This window comes from Euphorbia lathyris, chromosome 5 (genome assembly GCF_963576675.1).
Source record: "Euphorbia lathyris chromosome 5, ddEupLath1.1, whole genome shotgun sequence".
NCBI classification, from domain to species: domain Eukaryota; kingdom Viridiplantae; phylum Streptophyta; class Magnoliopsida; order Malpighiales; family Euphorbiaceae; genus Euphorbia; species Euphorbia lathyris.
This window is the reverse complement of record NC_088914.1, coordinates 70,602,049-70,618,295: the sequence shown is the minus strand read 5'-3', so window position 1 is coordinate 70,618,295 and position 16,247 is coordinate 70,602,049. Positions and strand designations below refer to the sequence as shown.

Here is a 16,247-nt window from a genome sequence, read left to right as displayed (position 1 = left end):
AGCTCTCGTGTAAAGCATTTCAGGCTGCTAGAGAAAAATTGGATCAGTTATTGTTACAACAAGAAGAGTACTGGAAACAAAGGAGCAAAGCTCTATGGTTACAGGCAGGGGATTTGAACTCCAAATACTTTCACTCCACTGCTAGCACCAGAAGAAAAAAGAATAAAATCACGAGGTTGCGTGATGATTCAGGTGCTTGGGTTGACTGGCAGTCAGGTTTGTCAACAGTAATTACTGATTATTTCTCTAACATTTTTTCATCTTCTGGCTGTGTCTCAGAGCCTATTCTGAATAATGTTCATCAAAAAATTACTCCTGAAATCAATGCTACTTTGCTTCAACCTTACACTGAGGAGGAGGTTAAAAAAGCGGTCTTCTCTATGCACCCAGACAAAAGTCCGGGGCCGGATGGGTTTAACCCGTGCTTCTACCAACACTATTGGGGTTTAGTAGGGCCTGATGTGGTAAAATCGTGCATCCTATGGTTGAATGAGGGGATTTTTCCAGATAGCATTCACAATACAAATATTGTACTGATACCGAAGAAAACAGTCCCTGAAAGAGTATCCGATCTCAGGCCTATTGCACTGTGTAATGTGATATACAAGGTGTTAGCAAAGGTTGTGGCTAATAGGCTTAAAGGGGTACTAGACTTGATTATATCTCCGGCTCAAAGTGCTTTTATCCCGGGAAGGTTGATAACTGATAATGTGATGCTAGCATATGAAGTGAACCACCATTTACACCACAAAGTCAGAGGGCGCCAATGTTATGCATCTCTAAAACTTGACATGGCAAAGGCTTACGACCGCGTCGAATGGGAGTTTCTGAAATTGATGATGCAAAAATTGGGTTTTGAAGAAAAGTGGATTTCCCTTGTTATGCAGTGTGTGACTAAAGCCAGATACAACATTATTAATGACAATCACATATTGGGCCCGATTTTCCCTCAACGAGGACTTAGACAGGGGGATCCCATCTCTCCATATCTCTTTCTGATATGTGCCGAGGGTCTCTCCGCATCATTAACAATAGCAGAAGCACAGAACCTAGTACATGGTTGCAAAATAGCAAGGTCAGCCCCACCTATCTCTCATCTCTTTTTTGCTGATGACAGCTATCTCTTCTTCAGAGCTACTATGGATGAGAGCTTTCAGATACAGCAAATTTTACTTCAGTATGAGGCAGCCTCAGGACAAAAGATCAACTACTTGAAGTCTTCCATCTCCTTCAGTAGAAACTGTAATGCTGATTTACAGACAGCTATATGCTCAACTTTTGGGATTTCTAGGGTATCAACTACAAACAAATACTTGGGTCTTCCTTCACTTGTGGGAAGAAGCAAAACTCAAGTCTTTCAATATATTGCTGACAAGGTTAGAGCAAGAATAACAAGCTGGAAGTCAAAACTATTGTCGCGTGCCGGTAAGGAAGTTTTGTTGAAATCAATAATCCAAGCTCTTCCCTCATATGCAATGGGCTTATTTCAATTACCTCTATTACTTTGTGCGGACTTAGAGCGAATGATGAACTCTTTCTGGTGGGGTTCATCAGGGCCGATGGAGAAAGGGCTTCACTGGAAGTCGTGGGATAAATTATGTGTTTCGAAGAGTGAAGGAGGGCTGGGCTTTCGCAAACTACATCTCTTTAACTTAGCATTGTTGGCAAAACAGGGATGGCGGCTATTGACAAAGCCAGACTCATTGGTATCCCAAGTATATAAAGCTAAGTATTTTCCCAATTGCTCATTCCTTGAGGCTGAACTAGGAGCCAGACCCAGCTTCATTTGGAAAAGTATTCATGCGGCATAAAATTTACTGTCTTCGGGAGCTAGACGGGTTGTTGGAACAAGGGATCAGATTCACATATGGGATGAACCGTGGCTTCCTGATCCAGATAATCCTTTTATAGAGAGCTGTGTTATCCCGAATTTGGAAAGCAGTATGGTGGATAGTCTTCGGGATGAGACAGGAGGCTGGGATACAAATCTGATCCGTGGTATTTTTGTTGAGCGAGACGTGAATCTCATATTAAGTATCCCTCTCAGTATCCGCACTGTTCCGGATTCTTGGGAATGGTATTGGGGTGTGCGAGGTACGTTTACTGTAAAAAATGCATATGGCCGGCTCCGCGTCTCACAACTACAGGGTAACAGCTCTTCACCTATGGAAAGTAATGATTGGAAGGCAATCTGGTCCATCAAAACCCCGCCAAAAATTAAAAATCTGATCTGGAGGGTCATGTCTTCTAGTTTCCCGACTTTGACAGCGCTGGCAGCTCGTAGGGTGCAGGTTAGTACTCTTTGTCCAATGTGCCTACAAGGAGAGGAAGATGCCTTCCACGCCTTAGTCTCATGTCGACATGCTCGAGAGGTATGGAACCTTTCACCTGTGCATCATCTGATAGATACCTGTTCCGATTTTTGTAATTTCTAGAAGAAAGTTTTCTTAAATTTTCCCCATCTGATTGAGCTGATAGCATGTTGCTGTTGGTTCATATGGCTGAACCGGAATAGCCTGGTCTGGAAGGGGCTGCATTCTTCTCCTTCGATTATTTTTGCTACAGATTCACAATATCTTACTCGTTGGAAAGCGGCACAGATCCGTATTAATTCTTCAGTTGCAGCAAACCCGCTTAGGAGACAAACTTGGTGTAAACCGCAGGTCGGCTGGTTAAAACTGAACGTTGATGGTGCAGTATTCCCAGAGCGGAATAGTGCAGGCTTCGGTTTTATTCTTAGGGACAGTACGGGTGCTTTCCAGGCTGCCGGTAACGGGCCGATAAGTTGTCGTCTCGACCCCTTTCTAGTTGAAGCCATGTCGTGCTGTGAAGCTTTGAGTTGGCTGAAAGATACGGGTCAACAAAATATAAAGGTAGAATCGGATTCTCAATTGCTAGTGTATGCCATCCAGCGAGAAACTAGCTGCAATTCGGCCCTTGACTACATTATTGAAGATTGCAAATCCCTTTTGAAGGAAATCCCTAACTCGTCTATTTGTTTTATTCATAGAACAGCTAATTCTGTTGCTCATTCTTTGGCTCGTGCAGTTGCATCTGCAGATAATAATCGGGTTTGGCTATCTGAACCCCCAATGTGCATTTGTAACTCTCTCATTGCTGATCAATAAATCTTCCGTTATATTCAAAAAAAAAAAAAGTGATAAAAGTTGAACACATAAGTAAAATCATTAAATCAATTCTGTTTATTTTTCATCCCTCTCTCTTCAGTTCTCACCGCCTATCACATTACAATTCGAATCTAAGATTTTGGACCAAATTCATGGACGATTTTATGTACCAATATGGATTCATTATTGGATTTATTATGGAGAGAGATATTTTTGAAAAATATAGACAATCATTTATTATAGAGAGAGAAATTAGTCTTTAGTTAACCTGATAACCTATTGGTAACCTGTTATAGCAGGTCATTTAATTAAAATATATTAGTCTCCATGGATGGAGACTCACCATTGAAAACTCTTCCATAGGTTCACTCTTAATGGGTATTACCCATCCATGGGTACCTAGAAAAATGTAAAAAAATAAGTAGATATTCTTTTTCAATTAATACACTTTATTATCCAACTATTTTATTACTATAATTCATTTTCTCTCTCATAATAAATTTTTACTTGAAAATGAAAAACATGAATTTTAAAAGTTAGTGTTTATTTTAAAGCATATTGAAATTAATTTTACAAGAAAGATAAGATAGATATTCAGACTAGTATTATTGATTCGAAATATGTGTATGTTATTTTCATTTTTTTTATGGAATATGTTGTTTTCATTTTTACTGTGTTCTTTGAATTGTAACCATTAAATATTTATGATTATGTTATTTTCCAATCACGTAATTAACTACTATTTCAAACATTAAGCCAAATAACACATAAAGAATTTTATATATAAGAAAACCCAAACAATGCTAAACTATTGTATTTCCCTTTATTGTATTGTTTTTTATCCTAAATTTAATTTTTTAATTTATCTAATTATATATAGGGATAAGGAATAAAATGCACCTAATATTAGCAACCAAGATAAATTTTATTTCTAATATTAAGAGTCAAAATCAATTTTATATTCATATATTCTGCACTAGTTGCAAGTAGGTTATAAAAAAAGATTCTACATTTTTTCTAATTTTAGAATATATTTAGATACGAAATATTTTAAAATTTGACGAAAAAATTGGCTTTTTATTTTTTTATCCAATAAGCAAAAGATAATAAATATTTTTTAATGGTTTAATTAATACATCATTTGCCTCCTAAACTTGTCCAAAATAGTTGATTGGCCTCATGAACTTTCAAAGTGTCCTGTTAGCCCCCTTAATTTGTATAAAATGTTCGGTTAGCCTCTTGAAATTCGGCAAAACATAATCAATTGATCACTCGGTTGCGAAAAAGTAAGTTAAATACAGAAAATGTATTACACACATCTTATAATGTTATTACATAATTCAAAAATAGATTAAAAATAAAATTATTACTTGCTTAACGATAAAACTTGTTTTCTCTAATATTAGAACCGCATACCCTAATCTTGATCGTTTTACGTTTTTTAAGACGCATGCAATACATTTTACACATTTAACTTTTTTTTTTTTTGCAATCGATTGATCAATCGATTATATTTTGGGCAAGTTCAGGGGGTTAACTGAACATTTTATGCAAGTTGAGGGGGCTATCGGAAGAATTTGAAAGTTCATGGGTCAATCAACTACTTTGGACAAGTTCAAAGGGCAAATGATATATTAAGCCTTTTTTAATTTTTTTCTATTATTTTCACGTGCATACATATATTTGAGATCTGTTACTCGCATTTTTTTCTTATATATTGTGTCTCAACCTTCTAGCTACCTTGAAGTCTTTTGATCTCAAATTCCGACAATTGAGCCCTCGTCGATAGCCTCAAAACTCCGACGTGTATACATGCACACTCCAACTACCTTTTGCACAATGTTGATACCAGTTGTTACCGTATTTCTGAATGATCGATCCTTGATCAGAGTTCCGATCACCTGAAATCACAATAACCGTCAAAAAAGGGGGCGAACCCTCTCCGATACTAAAGTCGGTGATATTATAGAGAATATCAAAACTAAATGAATGAAATCAAAGGAGTAAGAAATCAGATACTTGTGATCTTGGGCTACTTCTAATATTTATAGGTCACATTACTTTACATCACGGGCTCCGACCCCTTTTCTGACGGTTATTGTGATTTCAGGTGATCGGAACTCTGATCAAGGATCAATCATTCAGAAATACTGTAACAACTGGTACCAACATTGTGTACAAGGTAGTTGGAGTGTGCATGTATACACGTCGGAGTTTTGAGGCTATCGACGAGGGCTCAATTGTCGTAATTTGAGATCCAAAAGACTTCATGGTAGCTAGAAGGTTAAGACACAATATATAAGAAAAAATGCGAGTAACAGATCGCAAATATATGTATACACGTGAAAATAATAGAAAAAACAAATGAAAGAACTAAAGAATACTTGTGATCTTGGGTTACTTCTAAACGATAACTTTTTTTTATGTATATAACTAGGGTAATTTTGGACTTTCATTTACAAAAACAAATGAAAAAACTAAAGAATTGATTAAGATAAAACTTAAGGATCTTATAGTAATATGATGGACTTACTAATGTGTTAAGTAAAAACATAAGGACCTTATAGTTATTTACCCATTCATTTTTAATCCATTTTTGAATTATGTAATAACATTATAAGATGCGTGTAATACACACTACACCATAGATGGTCTGTTGCAACACCGAACAAGTGTTGGCTAAAGTCATTATTGTGTTGCTAAAAATGCTAAGGCAACACTTTTCGTCCAAAAATAGTGTTGCTTTTTCGCGCGTTGCCAAAGATGTGTTTAGCAACATTTTTTCATACTAGTAGCAACATCAATAAAAGTATTGCTACACTTGTTTGTTGCAACACTTTCCTACCCTGTGGCAACTGAAAAGAAATTGTTGCCTAAACCACAGATTAGATAACACTATTTTCGAAGAAAATTAAAGGCAACACTTCTAAACTTTCTTGCAACACGTTTATATGCAACATTGTGTTTTTAGATGCAACTATTTTTTTGTATAGAATGCAACACTTTTTAATTTAACATTTTTATTATTTCAAGCAACTCTTTCGTTTACCATTTACACACTTTTTTTTATTGAACCTATTATATTAATAGCAACACTTTTTTTTCTTACAATTTAATAGTTTTTTAATATAACACCTTCATGTATGCAACATAAACATATACAACACTAAAAAAAATTAAAAGCAATTTTTCAATTTAAATAATAGCATAAAAAATATCCTTAAATTGCAATTACAAATTCACAATAGGTCCATATGTAACAATGAAATTTAACAGTCTCCTATGATCCAAAACACATAATAAAAAAGTATAATAAAGTTATACGTTCGTAATGAAACATATCCTTCAAACTCCTTTAAAAAATAGTGGCATTCACATTTTCACTTTTTGAAATGCCACCATAGATATCCTCAAGCTCTTCCTCACTTTTTTGTCCATTTGTTGTTTCATTTTCTCTCTATTACGCCTTCAAGTTGGATCACTTTCTCCTCCATTTCTCCCTGCAATTAGCTTTTTTGCATCTTTGTTAATTCATTTATATATGCATCAAAAACATTTTCAATTCGCTATTTCTTCAATTTCTTAGGTATTGCACGCCTACCCACAAGCCAAGAGGAACCATGTGATGTGGCGACACAAATAAGATGCACAACACTCTCATTTTTTTGCTCTAGTTGAACAAATGTCTTCAGTTGTGGACTATAAAAAAAAACACGATCTAGATACATAATTTGTCAAGTAACAATTTGTAGAAAATGCAGCAAAGAGTTTAACTTTTGATGGCGTCTTGTATTTACATCCCTCTTTGCATTTACGGGTTGCAACAAAGAGTTTAACTTTTGATGGTTTTGACTTGTTTGGCTTTGCAAAAGGTTAGCATAGAATAAAAAAACAAAATGTCATTGCCATAGTAACACTAAAACACATAAACATGTTCAATAGAAATTATCTAAGAAGTGAAGGAAACATAAACCTGTTCAATTGAATTTCAGATAACTATATAGTAAAATTAGGGTAGTAATTTTACACAAGTAGAGAATTCAATAAACAATCTCCAAATGAAAATCTAAAAAAAAGAAGCAGAATGAACTAAAGTAAATCCACATGTGGTCTTGATACGTTTATCAAACGCTGCAATTTAAAGCCTTATTAACGCAAATGTGTTTTTTTCATGTGCAAATTGAGTTTGAAATTGCACCGTCTAGTAAACGTTAAAAAGGAATGGACTAATAAATTAGGGATAAGGTATCAAAATAGGCCTAAGGTTTCTGAGGAAGTACCAATTTAGGCTCAACGTTCAAAATAGCACCAATATAGGCTTAACGTTTGCAACATAATATCAATTTAGGCTTAACGTTTACAATATAGCATCAATTTAGGCCTCACGTACAAAATAACACCAATATAGGCTTAACGTTTACAAAATAATACGAATTTAAGTTTAACATTTACATGAGCAATGGAATTTAGCTTAAATTGTATAAACGTTAAGCTTAAATTCGTATTATTTTGTAAACGTTAAGCCTATCTTGGTGCTATTTTGTACGTGAGACTTAAATTGATGCTATATTGTAAACGTTAAGCCTAAATTGATATTATGTTATAAACGTTAAGCCTATATTGGTGCTATTTTGAACGTTGAGCCTAAATTGGTACTTCTCTAAAAACCTTAGGCCTATTTTGATACCTTATCCCAATAAATTATTTACCCCTAACATAAATAATAACTAAGTGTGCAATTATTATAGCATTAAAGTTTTCTAAAAGATTTAGGGATAGGATTAAGTTTTGAAACCATAAGTTCATTCAATGCATATAATTTAAGCCAGTTATGAATTTGGGGATAAGATTAAGCTCTAATAAAGAATTACATAATATTGAATTAAATGTTGAAAACTTCATGCTTTTTAACGAGTATGGGAATAACCATTACAGAAGGAGGAGATCAAGACTTACCTCGACAGAAGAATTGAAAGGCCTGAGACTGAAAACCTCCCAATTTCAGAAACAACATATATATACTATAATCTCATAGGTATTCTGTTGATAAAAAATCAGGATCAGAGAAACAATTATAAAATTAGAGCTATTAATTCACTAATACATTATATGCACAAATTGAAACTAGAGAATGAAGTGTGATTAAGAATGTTTGTGATTAAATATAACATCATAATAATGAGTAGTGAGTAGTCACATAAGATGTGATAGCTGAATTATATTGATAAGTAGATTTAAGTTTAATAGTTGAACTATATTGTGTAATCCATATCCGAATTAGTTATGGCTCGATGTATGGCACTCTTGTACTGACCATTGGTTATAATCTGCAACCAATACCAAATTTATAAGATATAATGTTCAACCAAATATAATATGTTTCTTCAAACAAAATGATTGGAATTAATATGGTTCAGAATTCCATTTCTGATTCTGAGAGAAAAAAAATGAACAAAAACTTGGCCCCAGTTTCAAGTCAGCGCAACACCCAAAACCAACTTAAAATTTCTAATGTTTATCATGAAATAAGCACTACATGAGAATAGAAAATAAGTGATGAAATAAAAAGTTCAAGGAAACTAACACAAAATGGAAATGACCCCTGTCAAAATTGATGAAAACATGGTTTACACTAACATAAATTATTGATTTCGCCAGAGAGATGTTTCTCCTTAAAATGACAATTTACATGATGATGGAGATAATGACAACAAGCTCTGAAAGAAGCATTACCTCAGTTTGGTCAGCCAAAATAACAACAATAGCTTCCGACAAAGGATGCACAGTGAACCACTCGGAGTCTTTGTAGACCTCAAGACCCTCAACATGGTCTTGAATCAATAGTGTGATTACACCCATACCGGAATGGGATTGGACACCTAGTGTAAGGTCAGGCCAGGGACAGGGTGGGTAACAGCTGACAGTAATGTTCTGATAGAAGTCTCCAACCACATCCTCTATGCAAGACGATGACAGTCCTAGACTCTCAGAAATGATACCCAACAGCCTCTGAGCACCTTCATTTCATCACTATACTTGCATACGACTTCCCTACCATTGGAAGTACAGGTAACTTAAGTAATTGTTAACTCAAGTCAATTTGTGGAAGGCAGAACATAGTGAATTAGCAAGTGTGTGTAGAGAGAGAATAGTGGGAAAATGGAAGGGTTGCAAAAACCTGTAGTTAGGAGGAAACTGAGGCCAGTGAGAACAATTACGACGAGAAAGAGGCAGAGTGTGGTGATCAAAGTAGTCCCTCCAATCCAACGTGCCTCCGTTGTTAACCAACATCTTACTACCATATCCTTCGGAGGCAACCGATGTGGGATCACAAGCATACTTGAGCTTTTCTTGGAGGGGGCAATCATTAAAAAAGGTTAACCCAGCATTTCTCATTTGGTCCATCAACTCGATGGGCACCAAATGGTTGATCACTTGGAATGCACCCCATTCCCTGCAGGCTTCCCCGATTGTCTCCCTAACTTAATTCCTGTAATCTGCTTTGAAACCAAATACATCAACTACCGGAACATTTTTGGTACTATTTTTCTTCATGCTGGGTCGATCTTCAGGTGGTTGGATATATTGGGAAGGGATCTCTGATATACTTACTTGTGCAAGATTTTGAACTCTAACTATAGAGTCCCCAGCTGCATCCATCCTTATAATTCTAAATTAATATCTTTGGATTTTTTAGCTAGATTAAATTGCTTTCTGATGGTGAATTGGTTGGCTCCTGAAACAAGAATAAACTGAGACTAATAAGAAAGAACTATCAAGATTGAGGTGACTATGATATTTTAATCTAAACGGACTATGTTTAAACTTTTAAAGAAAAATGCCAAAACTTATTAAACTATATTTTGAGAAATATGGTTTTTCATAGCTTGAGTAGATTGTTGATATGATGTAACGATGCATGTCTCTACAAAATTTACCAATTGCTCCCATATGCGTGCAGTCCATCTGCTTAAGAGCCGGAACCCCTCAATAACCATCTCATATATGTTTCCCTTGACTTCTTTGCACCATTCGACATCTAGACCATCTATTGACTTCAACAATTGCAGTTGTATAGACAAGTTAAAATGCAAGAAAGTTTACATCAGACTCCTGTAAAACAAAGAGGCTTCAACCATATGGGCTCAAAAAAGGTAATCTTTTATTGTTCATTAGACTTTAGGAATCATAAGAAATTAATAGAGACAAACCCAAAATCCTTGAACAAACAGATAGAAACATAACTACACAAATCAGCAGAAACCCAAAATCCTTTACGGACCAATTAATCGTTCAAAAGAAACCCAAATTGTAAAAACCCAAAATCAAACCAATAACCAAGCCAATAATCAAACTAAACCCAAAATCAGCAAGCATATAAACACAAACGAAACCAAATCCTTTAAACGAAGGAATAATCGGCAAAACCCAAATTAATTGAAACACGATCAAAACCCATATTACCTCTTTTCTGTTGCCTCTGTTGTTACAATGGAAACACGAACCAAACACCTCCCACTCAGAGCACGAACGAAACACCTCCCACTCGAACATGAATGGAACCTCCAACTCGAACCAAACTATTGCAGATGGAAATGGGAAATGGGTCTAGGTTAGAGTGCTGGAATGGTCCACGCAAGGTTGGAGATTCTTCCTTCCATTATGGTGCTCTAATCTAAAGAGGCAGAGGAGAAACAAAAGAGCAGGATGGAGAGAAATTGGGAAGATATCAACAATGAAGTGGACTGGCTGCTTATGGTGGTGAATAGCAGAAACCGTTGTAGGGGAGGTGGTGGGTCGGAGAAGGTGTGAATGTCTAGATTAGGTCAAGCAATGGACAACCATGTGGCCTAAAGTGAAAAATTGGAGGGAAGCCTAAATCTCTGACCCTTAAAAATTTGGGGAAAATTTTGAGGGCAGGGAAGGACGGTAAAAAAATCTTGAAAAGTAACAAATAATGAATGAAACTTCTACTGAATTGAGAAAAAAAAATGTTAGTTAATAATAATAGTGTCGTATATTTCCACACATTAAATCTATTGAGAACATATTTTTAATGAATGTATTTTTGACGCACATTAAAACTCCATTTTTTTTGTAGTGCGATCTGTAAATAAAATATTTCAAGAATTAATGACACTCTAAGCAACTTTAATCCCTGAGACTATTTATTTTGAAGCCATTTAGGTATTTTTTGGTTAGGAGAGAGAAACTAGACTTAGGAGAGAGATGGCTCTAAAAATAGTGATTTTAGAAAATAAAAATATAGTTTCATGGTAAATGTCTTTCTGAACAACTTGAATTCTTGAATATTTTCATTTTATGGTTGTTAATGGTTATTTTGAAGAATTAGTTAAAGTTTAGTTGCCACATGTGTAATAAAAAATGTAAAATTCAGTGGCTTTTATGTTACATTTTAAAGTTCAGTGGTGATACTGTGAAATTGGTAAAGTTTAGTAGCCAATAGTGTAATTTACCCATTTTTATTTTCTACTAGTTTAAAAAAATACGAGAGATACAAAATAGTGTCCTTTTAAATTTATTAGAAAATGATTTATACAAAAAGTGTTTCAATTTTGACACATCTCTTGCAACATTTCATGATTAGTGTTCTAAAATATCAGATTATGTGAAATATGACATGTCTTTTGCAACATTTTATAAATTATGTTGCAAAAGATCCAAAAAAACATAAAAAGTGAAACACAATTCATGCAACACATGTAGTTTACGTTGCAACAGACCATATATGGTGTAGTGACATTTTCTGCATTTAACTTACTTTTTTTTGCAATCGAGTGATCAATTGATTATGTTTTGCACCATTTCAAGGGGCTAACCGAACATTTTATATAAATTAAGAGGGCTATCAGGATACTTTGAAAGTTCAGGGAGCCAATTAACTATTTTGGACAAATTTAGAAGGCAAATAATGAGCCATTAAAAAATATATATATCTTTTGCTTATTGGACAAAAAAAATAAAAAGCCAAATCTTTCGTCAAATTTTAAAATATTTCGTATCTAAATATATTCTAAAATTAAAAAAATGTAGAATCTTTTTTAGAACTTACTTGTAATTAGTATGGAACACATAAACATAATATTTATGTATTTTAATAATGTTTGAAATTGATTCAACTTGTTTATGCTAGAGACCAAATTGATTTTGATTCTTAATATTAGAAATAAAATTTATCTTGGTTGCTAATATTAGGTGCATTTTATTCCTTATCCCTATATATAATTAAACGCTTAATCTAACCTGTGCCATAAGGCACAGGTTTATGTATTAATTATGCTGAAAAAAAGAAAAAGTAAGATCCTAGAGTATTAATTAGGTTATTTTTAGGTATTAATTTTTTTTTTCACGGTAAACCTCCAAAATTCCATCAAATATGTAGGGTAATTAATTATTAGTCCTAATATTTTGAAAAACATACTGTTTTGTCCCCGTATTTTTAAAAACACACGGTAAGATTCCTAACATTTTTCTCGATGAACTGTCTTTCCGTCTGTTTGTTAAATTTTTTTACCGTTTAGAAAACGATAGGGACTAAACAGTTCAGCAAGAAAAACATTAAGGTCGTCGAGAAAAAGGTTAGGGACCTTAAAACACATGGAAAAAACAATGTGTTTTTTAAAACACATTGACTAAATAGTGTGTTTTTGTCAAAATATAAGGACTAATAAATTAATTACCCATATATGCATGAGTTTTTTTTTATTAAAGTTCTAATGAGTGAGTTAGTCCTCGTATTTTCAAAAACACACGGTAAGGTTCCTAACCTTTTTCTCGATGAATTGTTTAGTCTTTTCGTCTGTTTGTTAATTTTTTTTACCGTTTAGAAAATGATAGGGACTAAACAGTTCACCAAGAAAAACGTTAAGGTCATCGAGAAAAAGGTTAGGGACCTTACTGTGTGTTTTTTAAAACACATGTACTAAACAATGTGTTTTTTAAAACACAGTGACTAAATAGTGTGTTTTTATCAAAATATATGGACTAATAAATTAATTACCCATATATGCATGAGTTTTTTTATTAAAGTTCTAATGAGTGAGTTAGTCCTCGTATTTTCAAAAACACACGGTAAGGTTCCTAACATTTTTCTCGATGAACTGTTTAGTCTTTTCGTCTGTTTGTTAAATTTTTTTACCGTTTAGAAAACGATAGGGACTAAACAGTTCACCAAGAAAAACGTTAAGATCATCGAGAAAAAAGTTAGGGACCTTACTATGTGTTTTTTAAAACACATGGACTAAACAGTGTGTTTTTATCAAAATATAGGGACTAATAAATTAATTACCCATATATGCATGAGTTTTTTTTATTAAAGTTCTAATGAGTGAGTTAATTATGTTTTATTAATTGCATATGATTACCTAGAAAAACTAAACATCTTTTGAAAAAAAAACTATATTAATTATGTCATATCCTATGCCTTATGGCATAGATTAGCCGGACCGAAAAACAATAAAGAGAAATACAATAGTTTAGCATTGTTTGGGCTTTCTTACATATAAAAAAATTTATGTGTTATTTAGCTTAATGTTTGAAATGGTAGTTAATTACGTGATTGGAAAATAACATAATCATAAATATTTAATGGTTAAAATTCAAAGAATACAGTAAAAATAAAAACAACATATTCCATAAAAAAAAAATGAAAACAACATACACATATATTTCGAATCAATAATACCAGTCCCAATATCTATTTATCTTCTTGTAATTGTAATATGCTTTTAAAGCACTAACTTTCAAAATCCATATTTTTTATTTTCAAGAAATTTTTTATTATGAGAGAGAAAAGGCATTAGAAAAAAATAGTGGGGTAATAAATTAAATTAATTGAAAAAAAAATATCTAATTAATATACACCTTTTTCTAGGTACCTATGGATGGGTAATACCCATTGAAAAACAATCCATATATATATGGGTGGCTTTTGTGCTCCACACAGATGTAGATGTTAAAAGAGTGCCTATTAGATAACAAATTTAATGATAAGGGCTTAATAGGGAAAATAAAAGAAAAAATTGCATAGAAAAACATATTTGAATTTTATTTTACACTTAACTAATTCATATACCGTACATTATCATTTCATATATTTGTGATTTTTATAGTTTAGTCATTCCTTCGAAAAATGGTATTGCAACTATTTATTCTAAAAGTTTGTGATCTGAAGCAGAGGCAGAGCCAACTTAGGGTCCTAGGGGCCTGAGCCCCCGGCCACTAGCTCCACCATTGAATACCGGTCATTTTCCCTTTATAACCCCACTAATATTAGTGTATATAGACTCTATGTAGTATTATTTTAATGTTTAAAGGTGCATGTGATGATTAAATATACATGTTTCTATTTAAAAGGCTCTAGGTTTAAATAGAAATAAGCATGAATAGAAACGTAGGAAAGAGAGAGAAGGTCTCCCTTCTTTTTAGAATTCTAGGTCTTCTCCTCTTCTCTTTTCTTCACCCGTCGCCTCCCACCCACTCACCCCAGTCTTCTTCTTCTTCTGCCCCCCACCCCACCAAACGGTCGACCCTCCTTTCCTCTTGTCTCTCTTCCTCTTTGTTGCTGCCTAGTTGAGGAGGAAGGAGGAAGCTTGTCTTCCTTCTTCCTCCTCCCACCGTTTTTTATTTTTCTCGCTTTTGTTGTTGTTTTTCTTTTGTTTGTGTCAATTTTATAGTTGGATCCTATATATTTTATCGAATCTCTGAATCCGTTTTGAACTGCATCTGTTGGCTAAAATCTTTGTCTTTGTAACCTTTTATGTTTTAGCAAGGGCAGAAACAGTAGATCTTATCCGTAGATCACTTGATCTACATAGTTGCAAAAGAAAGGACTTAGATCCAAAGGTTCAGAATGGTTCAAATGTTGAAGATTGGATTACAGTTGCTTTGCGGCGAATTTGGAGTTACGATCAATATGTGGTTCAAATATTGCTTATATTTGATGTACCTTTAATGACTGTTTTTTTTGTTTGCTTTTAGTAGTCATTTTCTTGCTTCAGTGGACTATGTATTAAACTTAGCCTATATGTATGTGATGTTTTATTCCTTACTGGTCTCATGTTGCACTTGCAATTTTATTACTTAATCATTCCATAAAAAAAAAAGAGGCTCTAGGTTTAACTCCATCCAACCTCATTTTATTTTAGAAAGTTTTTATTTATTTTAAATTTATTTTTCAATAATTATAGAAATATATTACATTATTAATTAATTTAAATGGGGTCTTTATTTTGATAACACTTTTGAACTCATTTTTATTATGTCTTTTCATTAAAAAAATTAATCTCTTATTTTTAAAATTCAGATAACTTAATTTTTAAATTAAATTTTAATTTATGAAAAGTATAAAAAAAAATTAAAACTAAAAATAAAAAAATGTAAAATGTTATTCTTACCAAAAAAATGTAAAATGTTATAATTTTTTAGAAACTAGCATTGAACAAAAACATGTTTACTTTTTACATATTGGACACTTTTAAAATTTTAGCATACACCAAACGAGGGTGTTTTAACGCATTGGAGGTTTTTTTGTGCAACCCTGACAGATTGGACTTTGAAAATTTACCCTCAACCACATGACTAAAATTAGGCCCCCAAGTCTAAATTCCCTGCTCCGCCACTTATCTGAAGCAATTAAAAAGATTTATTTTACAAATTATTTAAAATATACGGTCTAATTTTACAAATTGACAAAACCACATAACCGAAGGTTTATTTGTATTTTTTTATAAGGTACACAAAATACTCCTAATATTTATAACTATGAGAAATGTTTACACATAACGTCTACAATGATACAAGTTCATCTCTAACGTTAATAGCAAAGAACAATTTTATCCATAATATTATCAATTTGGATCAATTTCAGACATTATTAGACCCAACTTACAACAATAAATACTAAAATTACTATTAGCCGCAAATACGGTTATTTTTGCATTTTTTTTGGATAAAGTTCAAATAAAACCCCTGTGGTTTCACTAATTTTCAGATAAAAGACTGTGGTTTACTTTTTATCCAAATGAGGACTGATGTTTTCAACTTTAGCAAAATAAGGACTTTTTCGATTGATACTATTAAAATCACCCTTAACAACTT

General features: G+C 33.3%; 1 pseudogene; it reads right to left on the bottom strand.

Annotated features, from left to right (window-relative positions):
- Nucleotides 1-7,656: 7,656 nt before the first annotated feature.
- Nucleotides 7,657-10,954, bottom strand: LOC136228960 (jasmonate-induced oxygenase 2-like; annotated as a pseudogene).
- Between the last annotated feature and the right edge of the window lie 5,293 nt (nucleotides 10,955-16,247).